The following is a 7,395-nucleotide window of genomic DNA, read 5'->3' on the forward strand; positions in this document are numbered from 1 at the left end:
CTTCAGTGCATGGCTGCCGGCCGCCATCTTGGCTGGCAGTTAATTTGCATATCTCCCCGATTAGCCAATGGGAAGGGTAGCGGATGTATGGCTAATTACCATGTTTCTCTTTTATTAGATAGGATTAGTTTCAAGCTTACAACCCAGCAGTTAGACTTTGTATAACTAAATGATCATCCTGATATATCCAGTACTCATCTGATACCATACATAGTTATTACAATATTATTGACTATATTACCTCTGCTATACTTTATATTTCCATGACTATTTGGTAAGTACCAATTTGTACTTCTTAATCCCTTCACCTTAGTCACCTACCTCCCCAACCACTCATATCTAGCAACCATCAAAATGTTCTCTGTATCCATGACTCTATTTATATTCTGTTTTTTCATTTATTTTTTAGATTAAACTGTTAATAGATATGTATTTATTGCAATTTTATTATCCATATTTTAGATCTTATTTTTATTCTTAAAGTAGACCCCTCAATAGTTTATGTAATACTGTTTTGGTGGTGATGAACTTCTTTAGTGTTTTGTCTTGTTTTGTTTGTTTGTCTCTCTGGGAATCTCATTACATGTTCTTAAATTCTAAATGATAGTGTTGCTGGATAAAATAATCTTGGTTGTAGGTCCTTGCTTTTAATCACTTTTAATATTTCTTGCCAATCCTTTCTGGCCTGCAGTTTCAATTCAGAAATCAGCTGACAGTTTTATGGGAACTCACTTATAGATAACTAACTACTTTTCTCTTGCTGCTTTTAAGATTCTCTCTTTTTCTTTAATATTTAGCATTTTAAGTATGATGTGTCTTGGTGTGGGCCTCTTAGGGTTCATCTTGTTTGAGACTATGTATCCTGCACATGTTTGTCTATTTCCTTTACCAGGTTAGGAAGGTTTTCTATTATTAGTTTTTCACATAGTTTGTTTTAATCTTTATTGTTGAAAGTATTACATATGTCTCCTTTTCCCCCGTTGACCTCTCCCCGGCCACTCCCACCCCTCCAGCACATGCCCTCACCCCTCTACTGTCTGTGTCCATGGGTTATGCCTATATGCATGCATACAAGTCCTTTGGTGGCTCTCTTACCCCCTGTCCTCTGCCTTCCCTCTGAGGTTGGATGGTCTGTTTGATGTTTCTATGTCTCTGGATCTATTTTTGTTCATTATATTCCACAAATGAGTGAGATCATGTGATATTTATCTTTCTTTGACTGGCTTATTTTGCTTAGCATAATGCTCTCCAGGTCCATCCATGATGTTGCAAATGGTAAGAGTTTCTTCTTTGTTATAGAGCACTAGAGGCCCGGTGCATAAATTCATGCAAGGTGGGGTCCAGCCGGCCCACCTCGATCAGGGTGGGGGGTTGATTGGGGGCAGGGCTGACCAGGGGAGGGGCCGCAGGTGGTTGGCCATCTGGCCCCGCCCCCTGGTTGAACTACTGATTGAACTCCCAGTAGAACTCCAGGTTGAGGGGACAGTTTGCATATTAGCCTTTTATTATATAGGAGAGTATTCCATTGTGTAGATGTACCACAGTTTTTTAATCCACTCATCTGCTGATGGGCACTTAGGCTGTTTCTAAATCTTAGCTGTTATAAATTGTGCTGCTATGAATATAGGGGGTGCATAAATCCTTTCTGATTGTTGTTTCTGATTCCTTGGGATATATTCATAGAAGTGAGATTACTGGGTCAAATGTGAGTTCCATTTTTATTTGTTGAGGAAGTTCCATACTGTTTTCCACAGTGGCTGCACCAGTCACTACCAGCAGTGCATGAGGGTTCCTTTTTCTCCATATCCTTGTCAGCACTTGTCATTTGTTGATTTGTTGATGATAGCCATTCTGACAGGTGTGAGATGGTACCTCATTGTCCTTTTGATTTGCATCTCTTGGATGATTAGTGACTTTGAGCATTTTTTTTCATATGTCTCTTGGTTATCTGTATGTCTAACTTGAAGAACTATCTATTCAGGTAATTTTCCCATTTTTCAATTGGATTTTGTCTTCCTTGTTTTCAGTTGTATGAGTTCATTATATATTTTGTAAATTAACTGCTTATCAGATGTATCATTGGCAAATATGTTCTCCCATAGAGTGATCCACCTTTTCATTTTGTTGCTCGCTTCTTTTGCTGTGCAAAAACTTTCTATTTTGATGTAGTCCCATTTGTTTATTTCCCTTTGTTTCCCTTGCCTTAAGCGATGTATTATCTAACACAATGCTATGAAAGATGTCTGAGATTTTAGTGCTTGTGATTACTTCTAGGATTATTATGGTTTCACCACCTACGTTTAAATTTTTTATCCATTTTGAGTTTATTCTTGTGTGTGGTATAATTTGATGGTCTAGTTTCATTTTTTGGCATGTACCTGTCCAATTTTCCCCACACAATATATTGAAGAGACTGTATTTACTCCATTGCATGCTCTTCCTTCCTTTGTCAAATATTAAATGAGAGTAACAGCTTGGGCTGAATTCTGAGTTCTCTGTTCTGTGCATTTATGCCTGTTCTTGTGCTAGTACCAGGTTGTTTTAATTATAGTGCCTTTGATATCTGGTATTGTGATCCCTCTGACTTTGTTCTTTCTTAAGATTACTGTGGCTCTTCAGGGTCTTTTTTGGTTCCACATACATTTTTGGAATATTTGTTCTAGATCTGTGATATATACTTTGGTATTTTAATAGGGATTGCATTGAATCTATAGGTTGCTTTGGGTTGTATGGGCGTTTTAATTATATTAATTCTACCAATCCATGAGCAAGTTATATTCTTCCACTTGCTTATATCTTCCTCTAGTCTTTTTTTCAAAGTCCTGTAGTTTTATGAGTACAAGTCTTTTATCTCCTCAGTTAAGTTTATTCCTAAGTATCTTCATTTGTTGTTGCAATGGTAAATGGGACTGTTTTATTATTTTCTCTTTATGAAAGTTCATTATTGGTGTATAAAAATGCCATAGATTTACGGATTTTAATTTTGTATTCTGCTATATTGTCAAATTCTTTTATTAAATCTAGTAGTTTTTTGGTGGAGTCTTTAGGGTTATCTATGTACAATATTATGTCATCTGCAATAATGACAGTTTTACTTCCTCCTTTCCAATTTGGATGCCTTTTATTTAATCTTCTTATTTTTTCAGATATGAATATTGCTACCTTAGCTTTTTCTTTTCTTTCCATTTCATGGAATTTTTTTTTTCATCCTTTTTCTTTCAGTTTGTTTGAATCTTTTGCTCTGTGATGGGTCTCTAGTAGAGAGCATATACATGGGTCATGTCTTCTTACCTGCTTTGCTACCCTATGTGTTTTGATTTGAACATTTAATCCATTTATATTTAAAGTTTATTATTAATAGGTACTTATTTATTGCCACTTTTTTTCTATATACCTATTTTCCTCTCTTTCTCAATTGTTTCTTCTTTCTAAAACAGTCCATTTAACATTTGTTGCAATTCAGGTTTGGATGGTAATGTACTCCTTTAGCATTTTTGTCTAAGAAGCTCCTTATTGTGCCTTTTGTTTTAAATTATAGTCTTGTTTGATAGAGTAGTCTTGGATTTACATCCTTGTTTTTCATTACTTTGAATACTTCATGCCAATCCCTTCAGGCCTGAAGTGTTTCTGATGATAAATCAGTTGACAGTCTAATATGAACTCCCTTGTAGATAACCTTCTTTCTCTCTCTTGCTGCTTTTAATATTCATTCTTTGTCTTTAACGTTTTTAATTTTATTTATAATGTGTCTTTGTGTGGATTTATTTGTGTTCATCTTGATTAGAACTCTGTGCTTCCTTAACTTGTGTGACTTTTTCCCTTCACCAGCTCAGGGAGGTTTTCTGTCATTATTTCTTTAAAAAGTTTCTCTAGTCCTTGCTCACTTTCTTTCCTTTTTTACCCCTATGATGCAGGTGTTGTTACCTTTCATGTTGTCCCATCATTCCCTTAAATTATCCTTCTGATTTTTAATTATTTTTTCTTGTTGCTTCTCTAATTTGGTGTTGTTTTTTTTTCTACCTTGTCTTCCAAATCACTGATCTGATCTTCTGCTTTTTTTCAATCTACTTCTGGTAATTCCTATCAGTGTATTGGTATTGTCCGATATGGTGTTCTTCATTTAAGAATAGTTCTTGTTCTTGGTTTCTATTTCCTTTTTCATGCATTTGTAGTTCCTACTAAGTTCCTTGTGATTATCACTAAGTTCCTATAATCATTACTTTGAACTCTATATCTGATAATTGCTTGCCTCCATTTAATTTAGCTTTTTCTGGAGATTCTTCTTTTTCTTTCGTTGGGGGTTGTTTCTTTATCTCGCCAGTTTAGATGTCTCTGTGTGTTTGTTTTTATGTATTTGTTAGAACTAGTTTACCTCCCAGTCTTTGTGGGGTGGCCTTATGTTGTAAGTGTCCCGTGGAACCCAGTGGCACAGTCTCCTGAGCTGGATGCTTTATAAATCCCTGTGTGGATCATGTTGGTTCCCTATTGCAATTAGGTCTTAATTGCTGTTGGCCCGTTCACGTGTGGGATGAGCCCTCAGGCTAGCTGACTGTGAGGTTCAACCTCGACCATGTTGTGCATGTTGTTGTACAGAGCCAACAGAAGTAAACAAGGCAAAAGAAAGCAAAACAAAAAATCAGACATCACAAAACAATGTCAATGGAGTATGAAAAGAAAAAAAAACATATACTAGTCAAAGAATAAGTCGAAAGTAAAACAGAAAAAAAGAGGAGAAAATATATGAAAGGAAAGAAGAAAATTAGAAAAAGAATAAAGAAAGAGCAACAAAAAAGATTAGAAAAAGAAAACCAGAAAAAAAGTATAAGGGAAGAAAATAGAATTAGAAAAAGAAAGATAGAAATATATAGTATTAAGGAAAATGAAAAGAAAAAAAAGACTTACAAAAAATAAAGAAAAGAAAAGAAAAGAAAGAAAGAAAAAAGTGAAGCATCTTGCATCCTGCTCCATGGATGCTGTCCAAACAGCAACTTGGTCTGCAGGTTACTGCCTTCCTGACAACCTATCTGCAGCTACAATCCACTGTATGTGGCTGCCTCTGCTGGGCTGGTCTTGGCCCAGGAATAACCAAGCTGCTCTCCGAGGCAGGTTTTTACCACCACTGGGCCCATGTGTGAGTCAGTAAGCATCCCAAGGCTCCCTGCGATCCATCTCTCCCCGCCTCCCACTGCTGGCTGGCTGCCAGGCTTAGATACTGAAAAGGCTTTTTCTGTGAAAGAGCCTATGGTAGAATCAGGAGGTTGGGCTTACTGGATTTCCATGAGGTGGAGGTGCCCTTCAAACATCAGGGAAGATGGCGGGAGTGTTCATCCACCCGGAGCCACTGTGTGAGTCTGCCACAGGTTTTTCCCTGACCTCCGCGGGGTGGAGCACCTTATAGTCAGGCAGGCGGAGCCCGCAGAACCCAGAGGCTGGGTCTGCAGGAAGCTGGTGGTGGGTGTGTCCCTATTACATATCTCATGAAGTTCCCCGAAAGTAGGAGGAATGGTTCCACCCCAAAAACCGTCACTGATAACCCCTTAGACTGCCCAGCCTTCTCAGCCCCAGCCTATACCACTGTTTCCCCAGTGGGGCTTAAAATGTGGGCTGTATTTAATATCTACTGGCTTTTAGATAACTGATCAATGGTATTTTGATGTGATATCTAGTACAAAACATTGTGCATAACATGATGTATTCAGTTGCTTCTCCCTTCTCAACTACCCACCTCCTTATTCTAGTAATACCCCTCTTCCCCACATACCCACTTTCAGGGGAGCTAAAGGGCAGGTTCTGTGCTGGTCATTTTGCATAATTCCATTATCCAAATTAGAAAGCGTGGTTTCAAGTTTAAGGTTATATTGTTAGTACAAGGATAGATCCTGAACACTGTTGATACATGGTTTGTCTATAATTTTCACATATTAGACACTGAAATACATTTCTTCCACATGAAGTCATTTGAACGCCCATCCGTAAAGATCAGTATTTTAGTCTGGCATATTGACACCATCATTTTCAAATCAGTCTGTAAACACATGCTCTATTTCCTAATTTTACTTTTTGCTTCCTTATTTTTTTCAACATAGATTTCCATAGTACATAGCCATAATTATGAAAAAAATGGATGGCAGTTACTAAAATTATATTGTTGGTAAAAAGATAACAAATCTTACAGTGTTTGAAGTATTTTGTTGGTAAAATATGATGTACATTTTTAATACTTCAGATAAATTTGACAAACTTAAGCCTCAGATTGATGGCATTAGATAAATTTGTTGACTGCATATTCCTGGAGAGCAGTCTTCAAAATATATCATTTCTATGAATTAAAATTCTCCCATGTAGGTTTACTATATAAACCTTTTTCCCCCCCTACAGATCTTCCCTTTGCCCCATCTTTTAGCCATCTTCAGCTTCTCTTTCATCTGGGTGTGTTGCAAACAAAAAAATATAAATCCAAGTTAAAAAACACCTGTTACCCTGTCTTTCTCCAGCCTTAATTTCTAGAACAGAATCACTGATATGTTCATCTGAAACATGCCTATCCCACAGTAGAGTCTGTAGCTAAATCTATGAGAAAAACTGCTCTAAGTGTTCCACAATCAAATGGCAAGCCATACCCAAGCTTGGCCCATTTACACTTTGCAGTAGAAAAGGCAAGCTCGTTTTGGGACTTTCCCCTCGTTTATATACTGAAATGATTTAAAGAGCAGAAGGCATAGAGGAATTTTTATAACAATTTAGGATAATCATAACTTGCTCAAATTTAGAGGCCTTGACACATCTTTTAGCAAAGGGACACACACAACAGCATGCCAAGGTTAAGTACTGTTCCTTACCACTAATGTCTTATAGTGTGGGATTGGCACCATTTAGCCACTGCGAGCCACAAGATCCTGAGACACTAGTTGGTCACTCATTTGATAATTTATGGAGTGACATGCGAGTGGATAAAGAAGGCTTTGCCATTTTCATGGTGATAAAGAACTTTCATACCAATATAGTTAAGAATTCACTTGCTACCTGTTGTCTACTGTGTCTTCAGTGTTTCATATCACTGTCATTAAGCCACTTATTAACCAAATTATTTTCAGCATAAATTTAACAGTAAATCCATCCATTTTTAATTCCCACAGGGGATTATCTCACAGAATATTGTTGAGTGGTATATTCTTGATCTGCTTTTTTCCAGTACCCATGGTAATTTCTAGAATATAAGATAAACACTCTTACAAAAGTTATGTTTTTTTAATATATTTTATTAATTTTTTACAGAGAGGAAGGGAGAGAGATAAAGAGTTAGAAACATCAATGAGAGAGAAACATCGATCAGCTGCCTCCTGCACACCTCCCACTGGGGAGGTGCCCGCAACCAAGGTACATGCCCTTAACCGG

Source organism: Myotis brandtii, unplaced genomic scaffold, assembly GCF_000412655.1.
Source record: "Myotis brandtii unplaced genomic scaffold, ASM41265v1 scaffold529, whole genome shotgun sequence".
Classification (NCBI taxonomy): domain Eukaryota; kingdom Metazoa; phylum Chordata; class Mammalia; order Chiroptera; family Vespertilionidae; genus Myotis; species Myotis brandtii.